This window comes from Phalacrocorax carbo, chromosome 12 (assembly GCF_963921805.1).
Source record: "Phalacrocorax carbo chromosome 12, bPhaCar2.1, whole genome shotgun sequence".
In the NCBI taxonomy this organism is placed as follows: domain Eukaryota; kingdom Metazoa; phylum Chordata; class Aves; order Suliformes; family Phalacrocoracidae; genus Phalacrocorax; species Phalacrocorax carbo.
In genome coordinates, this window is record NC_087524.1 from 20,997,965 (window position 1) to 21,016,330 (window position 18,366).

Here is an 18,366-nt window from a genome sequence, read left to right on the forward strand (position 1 = left end):
TGGGACTCGTGTGTTGTGTCCTTAAGAACAGTTAAGAATGTGTAATTACTACTGTCCCCTTACGAGCATATTTCAAAGATTCATCCTTCCTCATAGAGTCGCAGTTAATGGCGAGTAGCTGGTGTGGCTGGGAGACTGCTCTGAGAGATCCGTGTCTGCCGTGCGTGGGTCATAGTGCTGTGCTTTCGTCTTCGAGGCTGGTGGCTTCCTGTCACCATGTCAAATGCAGAAAGGGAGAAAATCCATCTCGGGCATCTAAATTTTGTGCAGTTTTAAAAAGTTAAAAAGTTCAGTCTGTGAGGAGTTAGACGTTTCTACAGAAGGACAGTTGGATGCTGTGTTGGGATGTTCATCTTGGCTCTTCTTTTTGGGAATAACAGCCCTTCCTTCAGGTGAGTTCCTGTTTGTGAAGTCTGTTGGGTGGTTCTTTCAGAATCCAAAGGAGTCACGTTAAGTTACGAATGCATTAGGTGCTGTCCAGAAGTTCAGAGCTCAGGTGTGATGCAATGTTAAGATTTATTTTTCATTTACGTGGGGTCTGTAAGCACATGGAATGCACTCTGTCCATATCCATAGTTTTTTTTAAATGCTTTGGGCCTTTTTGTCCTGTTAGAATGCATTTATTTTTTCTCTATACTTCAATTCTAGCATGTAGATTTTAAGTGGAAGACACTGTAAATCTAGTCATAATTTCAAATTAGCTTTTGCTTCCTGCACGTGTTTGCTCTACCGTAGTAAGGTGCTTCCCACTGACCAGGACCAACGCGTGGTCTGGCCCTCTTGAAGTAGTAGCAACTCACCAAGCCTTTTTTGTGATTAGTCAGTACTTGGTGACGCTTATTGCTTTATGATTGAGAATTCTTTTCTCCAGCTTTGATTTCAGCCTCCAGATGTGAGGAACACCTTTACCCCAAACATCTGTCTGGTCTGTGGTGCAGGATTTGCCATCTTCCTAATTCTCAGGTCGCGTAGCTTCACGCACCGTGGCACAGTAACAACTGAAGCAGTCGGTCCGGACTGTTACTCTCAAGAGCTTTTCAGAATCATACCTGTTTCATTGGATCTATATTTATATTAAGGCCTAGCAGGCTGAGCAACTTCTCCAGCTTCCCCTCGCCCTACAGAAATGTGGTCTTTTTCTCCTCATGGTCAGTTCATGGCTCTATGTCTGTCTAACTGCAAAACAGACTCCAAAACTCCACCTTCATGAACAGGTTTCTTTTATCAGCCCATGCTGGCTGCTTCCTAAGCATATCCCCTGCCGTTTTCAGAGAAGCCCAGAGACTATCACCATCAGTTGATTCGCAGCAGGGGAACAGGACAAAGTAACTCAGTACTCGTAACCTCTTGAAGTTCATGTACAGGGAGGGGATCGCTTTGTCAGAACCCCATTCCCACTATGGTGAGCATCACGAGGTTAAAAAACCCACAACACCCAAGCGTTGCAGACGCTGCTGTACGTTTAAATCCCTAAGCTAAGCTATTATTTAAAAGTTGTGCTAAAAGGAAGATTTTAATTGTTAGCATTGATGTCGTATCATTGCTTGCCCTGTTTTTCCTAGCATCTGACGTTCTAATGGGAAAGAGGGTCGTTGTCTACGAGCTGGATTTTTTGCAGAAGATGGCGAGATCTCGGCAGAGAACGAGGGGAAGGATTAGTGATGCACAGTAATAAACGACAACGTGCAGAGAAAATGAAACGCTGAGCATGATATCGAGGTAAAAGGGTCAGAGCACTGCTGTGGTATGCGTGTGCCGCTGCGCTAATCTATGTATCTTATGTTGCAGAGGGTATTTCTGTTTGGAGTACTCTCTTTCCTTGGCGTTCAACTCCTCAAGAAATCATTTATGCACTTGTGGTACCCTGTTCTCTATTTGATCCATCTGTGTGAAGGTTTCTGCTCAGATCTTGGTGTTTCTGCTCAATGGCTGCTCACCTTTCCCATTTACATTTCACTGAGCCGTAAGGAGTGTTTGCTACTGCCTGTCCTGACTGCACGGACACAGCAACCTCTCCTTATTTTGGCTCCGTAGCCTTCGCTATGAAACATGGCTGTAAAGAAGAAATAGAGTAATGCTTTAACCTCCTGAGGTTTTTGATGTAAGTACCCTTCTTCCAGGTGAGCCCCACAGGCTTTGCTGATTTTTGAGCTCACATCTGTAAATATTCTCCCCTGCTCTCATAGTTATGGAAGAGAAGCAAGTGCCGATAAGTGGCTGTACCTCTTTCCAGTCTTCGATATCATTCTGTAGTTACTCAAGGCAGTAACTTCTGGCCTAATGGTAAATCAAAGTCTTAAGGCAGAGGCCAAGACTTTTTCCAGAACAACAGAAAAGAGTGCTGAAGGCTGCTGCTCTGTGAGAAAACGCTCTGTTTGTAATTGCACGATATGCAACAGTTTTTTAAAATTACAGGTCACACCATCTTCTCTAATTTAGCAAGTGTTTGGTGGTGAAGCATCCTCCATACCGAAGGAGAGCTAAGCTCTGCGTGGGTACATTGAGGGATGCTGGCAGAGGAAGAATATTGAGGAAGTTTCCACCGCTGTCATGAAGTAATTGTGGTGTTTTTCATCTCGGCGCTGCCGCTACAGCAATAAACCATGGCATGTTGGCACCCTGGGCCGGTGAACTGCTGCATCTATTTCTGAATATCAAGGTATCTATTGCATGTTCAGTGTAAAAACGAGCTGTGATTAATTAGAGACAGAAGCCTGGGCAGCTCTGGTACGATGGGTTAAAAGCACAGAGAGTAGCTGAGAGTGCTCTGCAATTTACGTGCCATTCTTGAACTCTTCGCAGCAAACAAGACGTAGGGGCACGTTGGCCACGTTATTCGCTGAGTGGCCTTATAGCATACGCACAAAAGGCATCGTGCAGACAGCCGCACATGGCGATGCGTCCACTGCGCAGGAAGATAAAGACCAGAAACTTTCCAACGCAATAGATGCTTCCCAGCAATGTCAGAGTAAGTTCAGTCTCAGCTGTATTTTAATCTAAGCCTGCATTGGCAGTCAGCTTTACAGATGGATGAGAAATGGCTGTGCTGCTCTCGATTAGCTACAACTACGGATTTGATGTTGCCCTTCAGAGGGAGCTGGTGATGAACTCCCCATTATTGGGGAAACGGAAGTTGGGGATATTTCAGGTAATGGTAAAAAATGAGGTCGTTCGGACACCGAAGCCTGCTTAGTCACAGCAGGCTCTTGCAGATCCATTACGTACCTCTTAGTGCTTTCTGGGCGGTGCTCAGAGCTGCGCTGGCTGGCTGCATTCGTTCTCCAGTCTGCTGACTTAGAGTCAGAAGTTTTAAGTGTTGTGACAATACAGGTCTGACCAGTTCAGCTGCTGATGAGTTTAGGGCTAACGAACCGTGCTAGAATCCAGCCCATCGCTGCTGTGTGCCTAACAGCGCGGCGATGTGGTGTCTGAGCTTGCCCTGTGTGTGGATACTCAGGCTTATTAGTCTGAGCTCCAGTCCACAAGAAAGTAACTGCTCTGTGTTTGTTTTCTGTTGAGCAGCTAATGCCCACTCTAACTAAATGGACTTTAAATACCTAATTAATACCTAAAAAATAGTCCATAAATAACAGCTGATACCAAAGACAATGTCTCTCTTGACAAAATAGTTCCTAATGGCCTATTTAGACAGTCCAAGAAATTCCCTCCCAAAGATGATTTTTGGTTTGTCCTCTTACTTTAAAACCCAGCCTAGTCCTAACTGACACTAATAGAAAGAACGCTGTACTCTTTTGAGGCTTACCTGTTTCAGGACAGATGTAAGACAATATCTGTTGTTGTCTCATGTCACAGAACCAGTGAGTCTACATGTTACACTAAAGGCTTTAAAGAGGTTTTTTAATCTGTTCTGTAGGTCTGATTTGACTAGTAAGCTGAAAAATATTCTGGTTTTTGAATAGGATTTGAAGATCAGCAGTCTATGCCCTTCATTCTCAGAACCGAAATGGTGATTTAGAGTAAATCATGTCTATTTTACACAGGGGAGGTAAAAAAAGTTGACCCAAGCAATATAAATGACACTAGAAGTAGAATACGTTTTGGCTTTGGGTGGTGTTTGTTTGGGCGGTTTTTTTGTGTGTGTGTTTGTTTCCAAACTGTTTCCCAATCATGGCATCCCTAAAAGTTTAGCCTGAGAATCTCAGAGGAAAGCAAATTCTGACCATCTCATCTAAAATGAAAAAGGTCTCCTCTGCATAAGCACATATGCAAACTATATGGCATGGCTGAGAAATACAGGTAAACCCTGAGGAATATTTTTCTGACACTAACGAGTCCTTTTTTCCTCCAGTGTCTCTGTTTGAATGTTATGTTTTGTGTTTGGTCCTAGCCTGAAATCTAACAGGCCCAGATCAGACGAAAGGACTGTGAATTCTCCTCCATGGCTGACATTTCTCCCCATCCAGCCAAAACTGTCTTTCAGGAATTGTCTACTTCTCTCATTCCTACTTTCACAGGCCGCCCCACTGTTACGCGGATTTGGTCTAAAGCTAAGAAGGAATACTAGTCGCGACCTTCTCTAAGGTAGGCGGTAGTGTCTCTCCTTAAGGAGTGCTCCCCTTGCTTTTCTGGAAAGAGGAGCGATCTCTGAAGTTAGGTCATGGTGTAAGACTAACATCCATTGTAACGCTAGGAACAGACATATCCTGGGGCCACCTGTGGAAGTCCGGATCCGTTTCAGGAAGAGGTGAACAAGATAGGATGGGAAGTCCCTAAAGGCAGAAATGTTCATCTAGGGAAGTCTCTTAGTAGGTGATGATGTTATATCAGTTGTGGAAATGATCTCAGCAAACCAGGAAAAATAGCAGGAGAATAAGATAACAGGCTGAAGTATTTTATTGTACAAACCCGTATTTGGTGGTGAGAGTGCTATGCAAACACAGACTAGCCCTTTGCTCGCTATTTGGGACGGTGCCAAAATAGATTTACCTAGTGCTCTCTTGTAGAACTGATATTTTACATGAATTCACGTTGATTCAAACTCTATAAAGCTGTATTGTGTTGGCACCTGCATTTCCACTTGAGAACTTTGAAACTGCAAGTCTACCTCAGCTGCACCTCCAAAGTTTGTTGATGAACTTCCCCGGATGAACTGAGGCAAGGCTTTTAATCGAGGGGTTACCCAAAGAAACAAGCCTTCTTTCCTCTAGAAAATTTCTTCCCTAGAAAATTTTCAAATCACCTGATCTCTGTGCTCTGTAGTGACACTTCGTCGCCGTTGGTAGTGTGCCAACATGAACTTTAAAAAAGGAAGCGTTAGAAAAAGTTCATTGCTAACTTTTCTGCATCATCGATCTTTTTGATCTTTAATCTGGGCAGATTATTTTCTTGAAATGCAGAAAAGAATGGAACCTGGAGTCAGGAAGTGGAGGTTGTCATGGTCTTATTGAAGAACTCGAAGGCAGTAGCTTTTCTGGCCATTTGTGGGCTTTTCTGTATCTCTGAAGGATGCTGTCAGGAGAAGTTAAGGCTACTTTGCTGCAGTAAAGTGTGTTTCTGAAGTTGGGTGATTAAAGAAAAAGGCAGTTTGGCGCTTACCTGTTGTTCTCCGGCTTCCATTGCCAGAATTCTGAACGATCAAAGTGACCATCTTCGCTTTCCTACTTACTCAGTATCTATCTTATTCATGTTTTTAATGGAAATGGCAAACTCTTCTGGTGTGATTGGTATTTAAATGTTTGATGTCATCATTAGATGCTGTGCACTTCATTGGTGATACAGAACGGTCTTTTTGAATGGAGGATGTGTGATCGCTGCAGTATAATCCATTCACCCATCCCAAACCCACCCTTACCCTCGAATCTCTTAAAATCCTTCTATTTTCTATGTGTATGTGAAGTATGATTATCAAAGCTATATATTTAATATAAATATTTCTTTCAATGTGGAAAGAAGTTCAGATTCTGCCTTGCTGGTACATAGAGAACATTTCCTTCATAGTATGTTAATTATTTAGTTATAGTTAGTTAGGTAATAGGCCGGTCTCAGAGGGAGGAAAGGTGGCTTTCTGACCAAATTCTGCCTGGAAGTGTCCAGGAACCAGCAGCATTTCTCAGGTCAGACAGGAGCGCTCTACAAATGTGCAGGAGGAGCGTTAGAATCTGTTATCTAGATTAATTGTTGAGTTTAAGAATCTTAAGAACTCCTTGGAGGATTGCTTTGAGTTGATGTGTATGTGACCTTAGGGAGAAAATAGTTAAATAACAGTTTACAATCCCATGTCAGGATCCCCTCAGTACTCAATATTAAATGCAAATTTAGATAAATTACGTCTGTGGATTAGATTCCAAGGTACGATATGGACCAAGACTGCTACACCCATCTCCTGGCTGCCAGCACTCCCGTACCGGCTCAAGGATACCGAGAGGTAACGCAGCATTGCTTCGCTGATTTGCACGGGTCAGTTTGGGAGCTGGTAGCGGAAAACGTCAGTTTTGGAGACGCATCTTGCCATGATAAATATTAGCTGTAGCATCATAGTAATTGAGGTGGATGGAGAGGAAATGCCTTCATCTCATCAGTCTGACAGTCAGTTTGTAACATGGGAAAATACAAAAGTTAGAATTATTTTCTGTAAAAAAGCGCAAAAATTACCTTGCAGTTTGTTCTCAAGTATAGGTAAGTGTCTCAAACCAAGTCAGTCTTTCCTCAAACGCTTTACTGGCAAATACATGGGTGAGAATGTGTGGTTGTCATCCTATGCCGTGTGCCATTTGTTGTCTCTTGAATTTGCACCGGTATTCCCTTCCTTTCAGGAAAATGTGGTTATATTTCCCAAATGTATACCCTCTGTACATTATAAATGCTACTAATGGCCAGATATTTTTGCCTATGCAGGAAACTGAATGCCTAGTTTAAAAAGCCCCTATTAAGCTGCAAAACGGTGACAAAATAATTTCCAAACTATTGTACTTCTGTTTAATTCTTTCTCTTTTAAATTTGTTTTTGGTAGGGTTTTTGCTTTTTCTGGAAGACCTTCTTTTGATCGTCCGGATGAAAGATTGAATCAGCTGGGCAGATACAGAAATCAGGTAAAACACTTGTGGCTTTTATTTTTTCTAATGAAAGTCCTTGGGAATCAGAAAATGAACCCTAAACAGGTGGTGTGGAGTCCTCAAAGAATGCAAATACACAATTGTTTTACTATGCCAAAATGTCTTCTAAAAAAATGGGCTGTTATTCTAAGTCTTATGATAAGTAAATATTCCAGGGAGAAACAAGGGTCCCTGTGCAGAACTTCTGGACACAAAAGTGAAATATAGTAAAAGTTAAACCTATGTTAAAAGAGTTCAGAGAAGCTGTAATGCTCATACTTGATATAAACTGATAAATATCCTGTGAGGAAATATTTTTAACTCTCTCAATTACCTCAATTTATTTACCTTTGGGGCATGAGTTTCCAGTGTCATTTTCTATCCCACAGTATGACCTAGAAGTGATTGCAGCAAAGGTGCAACTAAGTTTTTAGCATACTGTTGGAAGAACACAATTTATCCTTCATTTAAATGAAGATTTGTATTGTTTTTAAGGGGCATAAGCTGAAAATTAAAGATGGATGAACCGCTGACCTCTAGTGTTGGAAGAGCTTTTGCAGTTCTTAAGATCCGGAGTGTCAGGCAGATGTTGCCATAATGGGTTTGTCTGCAGTAAGGTGTTGCTCTCCTAGGTAGTGCTTTGCTCATCCACCGAACTGGGATGTTTTCATTGCCAATTTTGAAAGAATGTAATTAATTTTCTATATATGCCTCACTGCTTTTAATGCCGTGGTCCTAGAAAGCTTTTTTAATTTTTGTGGTGATGAAAAATTTAACTTTCTCATAGTTTTTTATGACTTTGAATTTCAGGGATGCATAAAAATGTGCTTAGATTTGTCTGTGGCTATGTTTGCATTTACATGTTTCTATGTGTGTGTATATATATCTCTATATTTTTATATCTACAAATCTATTTAAAATATGATTATAAATGCAAAAAGACAATAGAGAACAAATAGTAAGTAATGGTGGTGAAGGGTGGTGCTGAACATCCCTGGTCAGGTAACATAAGCTAACCCCAAATCGATATCGATAACCATCAGCCTTTTCCTCAGCAGCTTTTTCACTTTAGACCAAAGAGTGGGGGGGGAAAGAAGAGTGTAAGAAATTGAGAGGTGCCGAATAGTGCACAGAAATACCGGCAAGTACGTTAATATAAGATCAGCACATTTTTTAGGAATGGTATAATATATACCCTTTAAAAGGCTGTTACTTTGTAGTACTTTTAAATAAAATGTTATGTCGATATCATAAGACAGTGAATATACAGACAGAATATTTCTTGTCTGTTTTTGTGTTTAAGAGCGTGGTCACGCCTTATTAAATGTGGTCACAAAACTATTACCTTTTAAGGCTGGGCTTTTAGTCAACCTGCTATTCGGATTTGTTTAGTGATCTTGAACCAGTACTAAAGAAAGAAAGAAAGATAGATTTTAAACCTTGTTTTCCATAGGGAGAGCTGACTGTTGATATTTAGACTCACAGAACCATAGAATCATTTAGGTTGGAAAAGACCTTTAAGATTGAGTCCAGCTGTAAACCTAAAGTGCCAAGTCTACCACTAATCCATGCCCCTGAATGCCACAGTACATGCCTTTTAAATACCTCCAGGGTATTTATTATTTAAGCAGAGGTTATCCTAGGAGATGATATCCTATCCTGCCCTATTTTTCTCTAGGAGTATTAGTATGAACAGCCTTTTGCGGGCATTTTCACTACTGGGCTGTTGCTTGTCACTGCACTACATTAGTTCACTGTAGGAACCTGTGTGTATACTCTAAATTGAATCTCCACGCTTATTAAAAATATATGGACTTTCTCCTTCCATTACATAAATAAGGTTGAAAAAGCAATTTGATTGTCACGCAGGGCTTAAAATTCCTGACAACAAAACTGGATTTTAATATTTCAAACCTGCATTTTAATCAATGCCACGATTCTGTCTGTTCTTGACATTGTCTTTCATATCCAATATCCTTTCAGAGTACTGTAAGTTCTTGGCTTGAAAGAGTTTCTTGACAGCAAGATCAGCTGCTTAATTACATGAGGTGTGGAAAGAAAACTTGCATTGGTTTGAATTTTCCACCTTTTAATTTGCATCTTTCCGCGGCATTCCTCTCCTGACTTGACACTAAGGTGCAATGCTATTTGGGTAGTTGTTAACCTTGATGCCGAGCTGTAAACACTATCAGGTTTGATAATTTCCCAAAGGCTGAGATCTGATGGAGGCAATTCTCAACGATTAAAAGATATCAGGTAATTGATGACCTTTGAGGATGTTGTCTCCATAGATTCCCGCTTCAGCTTCTTTTCCTGTTTCTTTAGAGTATAATTTATGGCCGGTACTCAGAGGAGGTCGCAAGAAAAAGCGGAGACGGGTGAGACTCACACCCTTTTCAAAAATTGCGTGTGAGGTTACACGCAACTCCAAAAGTCATAGTCAGGCTTGTGACTAGAGGTGCAGGCACTTCAAAGGCTTGGATTTGTGGAGGCAGTAAACTTGAGGAACATCTTGTGAAGTAACTTCCCCTTTTATAGTACTAAAAAAGGTAACGAAAGCCCAACTAGGATTTTAACTCTCAGGTGCATTGGATCGTCTGCTAGCTTTTTTAGTGCTCACTATGGATACTATTACATTTTTGTGGTTCACATGAGTATCTGTGCCTAGCAGGTATTTTAGTACCTGTCAATCTGTGACTAGCACAGTCAGCATTATTTTTCCTAAGTCATCTGTGATAAAGATGATAAAGCATGGTAAAGAAAATAGCAGTAGATATTAACACCAAAAATTGGAGAAACATCAGTGTATTGGAAAACTCAAGAAAAATTAGTGATCTGATCTTCAGTATTAAAAATTTCACCTTGTTTTTTCAATGAGTTTAAGCCAGTTCTCCATAGTAATGTAGTACAGCTTTAGTTCAAGAGAAATTTTTTAATTCCAGTGGAATGCAAGATAGCGTGTGGCTAAAACACACCCTTTTAGTCCAAAACTGATGTTTGGTGGCCCCAGCTTCTACAGGACAGATGGCAGAAGTAGTGATGAGGAAAACCTGCTGCGATCTTTCACTGTGAAGTACCAGTTTTAACAAGAAATGGATGCAGTGTTTCTTTATCTAACCAGTTTTAGTAGAAGAATTTTAAACCTGTTGCAAACGCAGTGATAAGCAAGTACAAACTAGAGTTCGTTACTTGTCTTCCAGGCGTAAGCATGTGGGTTAGGCCCACCTCATTAGCCCTGGCACACGTTTTATCAGCTGGGGAAAGAACCCAGTAAAAACCGGGATGATCCTGTGGGAAGCTTGCCGCGTTTGGGCTGGGATGGTTGTCGCTCTCGTGCGTGGCCGCGTGGGAAAACGGTGGCCATATCCTCACTGAAACCCTGTGATCTGTGTTATGCGATACCTAAACAAAGGCCGGCCTGTGTCGTTTCAGAAGTCATACACTCTGTATTTCATACTTAGCAAAAAAAGAAATTGTAATATTTAAGAGTGTGGAAAGTAAATTGAAAATTATATTCCCTGCTGGATGTCTTATGAACTCAGAGACCTACAGCCAGAGTTCAGAATTAAGAGTGTAGGCACAACCATATAAACACCAGGAGGGGAAAAAAGTACTTCAATATCCAATTGCATCTGGTTTTGAGCGTCATAATTCAGATCACCTTGTCCAGGTCACTCTAGATTGTATGGAAATATTTTAGCCAAAGCCAGAAGAAATCTAAGCACTTTGAGACAAATATTCCTGTGTTTATGTATATTAAGGAAGGAACATAGGCAACAAATCAGATTTTTTAACACTACTTTTAATGCTATTATTAGAATCACATGAATAGAATTACTTCATTTTAAAGCTTATCATACAATACTAAGATCAAAGAATCAAAACAAAAATCTTGGCAGAAACACCTTGTGGCTTGTTTTACTGCCTTAAGATGTATGGATATTTAAAACAAAAACTGTGGGGGAAGTCTCACTCTTAAGTGTTCATTTAGGACTAAAAAAAACCCCACATTTTGACTTCAGAACAGCAGTTTAAAACAGGCGGCTGCTACAAATCCTTCAACACAAATGGCCAAGCATTAGGAGAGATCTGGGCTCGCTGACCTGCAATACTTTGAAAGAGAAGGCTAATCAAGTCTGAATGCTTGAACAGACACCATATTTTGTTGGATTTTTTTGTTATTTTAATGGACACCCATAAGTTTTTCCACTGCAAGAGAAACTTCTTAACAATAAAGGTGCCATAAAGAAACTTTCATAGAACAAAGAAGCTTGTGATTTCCAGAAAAGGAGCATTTTTTTTTGCCATTGATGGTAGGAGATAAAAGGACTGCACAGATCTGCAGCCATCTGAAAAGAATTTCTAAATATATGTTTCTTTCTAATAAAACAATTTAATGTTTAGCTTTTACATTTCATTTTCATAGTGTTATTTCCTTCAGTGAGATGATCACATTTTCTAGGTAGAGATATAGTTTTAGAAGTGCTTGCGTGATGGGATGGAAATTAAGGTGTTGTGCAATCAAGAGCCTTTTGCAGGCTGCTGTATAAATATCGAAAGCATATAAGGAAGTCTAAATGGCTACTGTGAGGCATGAGCTCGTGATCTTTTCTGCTGGCTTCAGAGGGAGCTGCATCTACATCTTTAATACACTCTAGAAGTATTTTAAAATGCAGTGTTTATGAATACCAGGGGAAGATGCAAGTTTCATTGTCCTTGAGAAAGTAAAAAAAAATTTCCTAAAAATCAACTGATTAGAGCTGTAAGTTATATTTAGAGACTGTGCTTTGCTTAACTGCCTAAGAGCATTTACCGTGTAAATCTCTGAAGCAAAGCACACTTGTAAACCCTTGCTTTTCTTTGAGAGAGAAGATATTCCACAAGCTAACCAAAACTGTGTTGCACAAACTTTGTAATTAATATTTTGCATGTGTTCCGAAAGCTCTGAATGACCTATTTCTAAATAATGGAAAACGAGAAAACCCTCTAGGAGGGTCAGCCAGATCATTTTGTCAGAAATTGTACATAAGACAAGTTAAGGGCCAAATCCATTTTAATTGAACCCACGGAGAGCATGTTTTCAGTCAAAGCCTGCAAGTAAGTTGAAAACTAAAGCTGAGACTTCCAGAAGTCTAATCTGGTAGCTGGACTAGGTGAGAAACCATCAACTTTCATCTTTTGAAGTTCAAGCCTGTCAATTTACTAAGACAGAATTGTCTAATAATTTTATATATATATATTTGTATACGTACACTGTAGCGTGTTTTGAGTGTGTGCACTACTTTGTAGCCCTCCTCTTAAAATGTGTGTGATTACCATCTGCAAAGCCAAGACCACCAATTAGCACCAGCTGATTTTTTCCCCTTTTCCAGTGTGTGCTTCCTTTGTTACGCTACGCGTTGTTCATTAGTTGGTATACCTAATGCCAATTAGGGACTGAGGCAGGCACAAAGACTAATTTGATCATCCGGAGACTTGCCTCCCAAGATCCCTGTGTAGTCAGCAGAGACACGGCAGTTCCTCCAGGGCACTTAAGCCTGGGTTTCTGCTCTCATTCGCCCTCTAGAGAAGCCTGCTTCTTTCCATTAACTAAAGGGAAAGACTAGCATCCCCAGGCAAAAGCTGGCCCTTCTCAACCACGCTCCCATTTTAATAAAGGGAAGTCACAGACTGAGTTTGACTTTGGAGTTTCAGGGCGAAGGCTGCTCGTCTGCCACAGTGAGAAGAGGCCCGTTCACGTCACCCAGTGAAACATGGGCACCACCTTCCCGCTCCACCTCTCCCAGCTTGTTTCAGTCCGTAGGGGTATCGTGCCGGGCCGTAGGATCGCTGTTGTCCATAGCCTCAGCAGTTCCCTCTTGGCAAGCTGCTGTCTTTTCTGAGGACATACTGACCTCACCAACGGCAGGTCAGGGAGGAACGGGAGAGTGGTGAGCCTTTCACGTGAGTTAAAGTTGTTAAGTGATGTTGGATGGGGCACCTAATTTCATTGAATCATAGAATCATTTAGGTTGGAAAAAGACCTTTAGGTCATTGAGTCCAACTGTAAGACTTATTTCACAGACCTATTCCTTGCTATAATTAAGACCCTAAACTTTGGAAGTTGCGCTTAAATTGACTGCGAAGTACGAAACCCCTTGCACTGCACGCTGCTGTTCCCCGCTTAATGCCAGTTTTTAAAAGGCCAAACCCTCCTGCGCTGTGTTAGGACAGCAAAGCAGATCTTGGCTGTCTCTTACAAGGTACTACCTACCGCGTTATAAAATGAGGTGCGTCCTCTGGAAAGGTTCGGGAGAGCCCGCGCAGACTGGCTCCTTCCTCCTTAGTGTTTGACCCGTAATACAGCTGTAAAGAGAGGAAGCGGACTTAATACCTTTTCATATTTAAAATTGCCTCGTCATTTGCGTAACAAGTTCTCTGTGCTTTACGGTGGAAAAGATGACAATTGAGTTTTATTTCAGGTAGAGTAGGCAACTAATTTGCTAAACCGCTTTGGCAGCCCAGGTGCGTTGCTAACTGAACCAAAATTATTAACCTTAATACAATTTTTAAACAATTATTAAGCTAATCGGATGCAAATTAAACAAAATGAACCTATAAATATATGTGTTTTTCAAATTAGTAATTGGATTTTTTGATGATCTTTGGCTTGACATTGATAAGCTGCTTCTCATAACAGTCTAATTAGGCAATATGTAAACTTTGGCATTCGGTTCTGTCCTAGTGGCTTTTTCAAATGATGTTTGTAAAATTTGCAATTTCATATTACAGATTAAAAATTAAAAACTGCAGGAGGCTAACATTAAAATGAGAATTCATTTCATGGAAAGCCCTGTAGACAAAATTCACCCTAATAGAATTGTGCATAAGGGGCTGCAAATCATGATCTATAGTTACACAGGGGAAGGCTTGTCAAAACCAGTATTGTTGGCCTGTAGTTCTATTCACAGTATTAAACCCATCAGTGAAGTCACTTTGGGGAAAATGCGAACATTATCAAAGAACAGTAAATTAGCAAGAAATTAAAGCATATACCCTTGCATTTCCAAAACAAAAGATCCCTTCATTAAAAACCTTTCATCAGTGGTTTAATATTCATAGCAGTAATTTGCATAACTAAATCAGTTTTCACTGATGAGAGACGACCAAAGTTTTTTCACTAATTTCTTTTTTGAATGAGCTCTCTAGTTTTTTGATTAAAATTTCACACCAGTAGTTGAGCAGAATTGAATACATGACTTAACCGTATTTGCGAGCATCATCTTTTAAAATGCCAGGTTAAACGTTGCTGCTGCACGAGAAAGGAACGGCTCAGACTGCTTTGTTTACCTTCACGGCGTAATATCCCTCCCGTGCCTCCAGTCCTGGAGTCCGTGTCAAATTCCAAACCGAAAAGATAGGGGTTGGTTGGGTTTTATTGGCTTTTTCACGTTCTTATACCTGTACATAGACACAGAACAAAAAGATGAGCCGTGATCTAGTAATTAAGAGAAGTCATTAGAGTACACAAGTTAAGAACTTTCCAGTATCTCTCTGAAAGTGATGTTCTTTTTCCAGGTCCAGTTTTTGGGGTTTTTGTGTTGGTTTTTTTTTTTCCCTAATGTTTTGAAAAGACCATTTCCCTTGTGAAAAGCAGGAAGGAAAGAGGAAATACATTTGCCTTCGGGAATGAGACGGACGAGTCTTTTTCAGTGTGCAAAATACACGTATATTACGCTGGCTCAGGACCACATAATAGCCCTTACTAGAAATCATTTTAAACAGCGTGTTTCAGAAATAATGAGGGTTAATTCTGTCCGAGTCACTGAGAGATGCCGTGGGTAACCAGTCATGCAATATTTACGTGGAGGTGGTCCGTGCAATGATTTGTTAAACTGAAATAATTTAATTCATTTGAATCCTGAGGTGGCCTCAGTCACGCAACTGCTGCATTGAGAACAGGACACTTGCAGACGAGTGCTAGTGAGTTTTAGTGTTTTCTGTCACATAACCTGATTTCAGGTAAGTTAGTTTTGAATGAATAGTCCACGGTCAGAAAAGATTAGAAGTTATTAGATTTTATCCATTTTTTTTTTTAATTGGCCGACACTGAAATTTAAATTAAAACACAAAAAGATGAGAGAGTGACAATGAAGCGTTCTGCTCATATGCAGAGAAACAGAAAATACCTGTAGGAACAGGTAACAAAGTCTTCATTTCTCCTTTTTTCCTCCAAATTTTTTGTCTTGGTGTTATTAGAACTGGGTAGTACCACTTAAAATGTTTAATATTTACCAGTGCATCCTGTGTGCTCTTGATTGTTCAAAGGTGTGGTTTTCCAAAGTATTTCTGCTTAACCACAAACTATATTTCATGCAATAATGATATTTTAGTTTTACCTTGCTGTAACTCTATTATTACACTCATTACGAATGAAGGGCACGGCAGGTCTCGTTACAGGTGTTTCTCCACTGCCACGGCACTCGCTGATCATCGCTAGGAAGAAGTTATCAACCTCGGTAAGTTTTTATGCCGTTTCTCTGCTACCCCTGTATCGTACACGGCGGGGAACGTGCTGGCTGTCAGTCTAGGCCAAAACTTCTTGTATTTGCTCTGTGACCTTTTGTTTGCTTTCTGCATACCACAGAGCCCGTATTATCAAGCAGAGGAGGTGGTTTTCGGCAGGCCCTGCTAGCTGGGAGGCGCCAGAAGTTGCGCCCCCCGCACGCACCGTGCCACAAGTAGAGCTCCTGCCACTTCTGACTGCAGGTTGCGAGGGTCTGACAAGGTGAGCTCAGCTTTCTCTGCAGCGTACGTCAGCCTCAGAGACTACGGTAATGCTACCAAGGTAAACATGTAGAAGCAGCTTTCCATATTCGCTCAGTTGTGTTGACAAAGTCATTGGAGGTCTCCCCAGGGGGGCGAGCGCTGGAGAGAAAGCCGTTCACGGTTTTCTACTACTTACGTAGAACCCGGGGAAATATTTCTGACTAGATGCTTTTCTTGAAGAAAAAATTTTAAAAAAGGAAAAAAAAAAGTATTAATAAAAAAGTCACAACTTTATGATGTTTTATTTCACTGTAATAAGCATGAATGAAACCCATCAGTTAACAGACATTTTGGGCTTTAGAACCTGGTGCTTGTCTCCATTTAATGTAACGAAAACTATTTCTATTTAGATAAAAGGGTTGCATGCAGGTCTAAAACCAACGTGGCAACCTGCCTCCGGGGTTGGGATTGTACGTTGGGACAAAAGGTCTCCATTTTTTTCAGGGTCCCCTTTGACTTTTTGAATGCCAACCAATAACGTTGATGCAGATACCGACAGACTCTTCTAACTTTATGTCCCATTTTTAAAGAAGGACTTAGGCAGTTCCTTGGCAGATGACTTCTTAGATCTATTCCAAGGCTTATGAGATTCACTCTGATATGGAAGTTTAGTGTGTGCGCTGGCTATGGAGCAATTTGCTTATGTACCCTTGTTACTACCGTTCCGCAGTTTCCTCCCTGCGCACCGAACTGGCAACCCATCACGGAGCCCTCCTACTGCCATGTATCGCACTGATGGTAAAAATTCTTCTTTTTTTTTTTTTTTTAAAACCAACCTTTCTGGCCTTGTTCAGTAATGTAGCTCTAAGCTTTGTCATCCTTGTTTCCTGAACTACCTGTCTAATCTCTTTCTAATCCAACGTGCGTATTTTCTGTCATGAAAGGCTGCAAGCAGACCACTGACGTGATACAAACAGGACCTGGAAGAAGATGAGAATAAGCACCTCTGATTAGTTTTCATGCCACTGATTTTACTACTTTTACAAATTTTGTTAACAGTTTGAGATTTCTTTTCTTCCTGGAAGAAAATTTAGGGTTAATGAAGAACATCAGGATGTCCCTGAAGGGTAAAGGGAGGAGGATGTTGTTTCTACAGTGCCAAAGGTGGACGTTTCTTGGCTTTTTGTATTCGTCTGTCATTTCTTTGGATGGTTCATTCCATTAGAAGAGCTATTTTATCATTTTCTTTTGCTCTAAAGTGAGCAATAATAAACAGTGTCCAACTGTGAAGGCATGAAAGGAGTCAGGATAAATAACAGTTGCTTGTTGTTTACATTAATCAAATATTTGTATGAATACTGAAGTATCCCCTTTGTTCTTTCAAAAGACGTGACAGTAGTGAACATAAAGCTGCTTCACGTGCTGGTAATTGTGCATTGTCATGAAAAGGTCCTTTCAGAAAGAGGCAAGTGAAACCCTCTAAAATAAAGAGATTTTAATATTTCTGCAAAGATACAAGGAAAACTTGTATCCTCACCCCACGTCTAGAACGTGTACCTTCAGCTCATGTAATACGTTGTCCCGTGTGATAACCTGGATATATCTGTGATAGCGACATTTTATTGTCCTGAGCCTTGTTCTTGATGCTCCTAGAGTTTTGGATGAAGACGTTAAGGTTATATTTCTAATATTTTTTCATGAAAATTTAGTGAGGAAGTTTCTGTGGAAGCAAATCCACTACATGTCCACCCCGTGGGCTGAAGGCTTCCCGGCGAGCCCTGCTGCCAGGGGGTGTGTCGGCACCTACGCCTGATCGCCCTCGGTCTAAGACAAGAATCATTTCTCCAGCCTTGCCTATCCTAACACAAACTCTTTATGGCCTGCATACGAGACAATTAAAACCGAACTTGAGCTAAATAGCTCACCAAACTCCGAATGATAATTAAAGTCTGTGTTTAAAAAATAACATAATTTCCAGCATTGTGTTCCTCATTAGTCACCTAAAGGACAAGGCAGCAGAACAAAAAAGGGACAGACGGATTTGTTATTTTGCTTAATTATGGAACTATAATAACATTGGATAATATAATGGGGACTGTAGTTTAAGGATCTGTATCATAATGATAAAGACTGAAATTTGGTATTAAAACATTATTGACTTATTGCAGTCTAAAATATGATTTTGCTAAAGGTGTAAGGCCTCCATCGGTTACTGTCTTTCCGTAGTAATTATTTGTAAAAGTGTAGAATACCCCTTTGAAAATGGAAGCTGAGACGTTTGAGGAGGCAAGTTCACTGTGTGTAAGTGCCTGGGTGAAATAAACTTTGTTCTAAATACAATTTTTATCTATTTTGCGGTGCTGACTGCGCTGTTATTGTAGTATATAAGCAAGCCTTGCGTGCGTGACTAGCCAAAACGTTCCATACAAAACTTTTTCATGGTTTGATTTTTTTTTTTTAACATAATATCATCTGGATTTCTAAAGAAACCCTAGTGGTAGCCCCTGACCCAAATGTACATCAAGTGCTGTTCCCCTATGGCCCTGGCCTATTTATTGCTTTCCTA

The 18,366-nt window shown here is 40.6% G+C and overlaps 1 long non-coding RNA gene across 1 annotated transcript; it reads left to right on the forward strand.

The window, feature by feature from the left end:
* The first annotated feature begins 15,324 nt into the window (after positions 1-15,324).
* Positions 15,325-16,886, forward strand: LOC135315569 (uncharacterized). Its single transcript, XR_010375046.1, has 3 exons — positions 15,325-15,550; positions 15,679-15,819; positions 16,531-16,886. It is a non-coding gene; the product is annotated as an uncharacterized LOC135315569 (long non-coding RNA).
* The last annotated feature ends 1,480 nt before the right edge of the window (positions 16,887-18,366 follow it).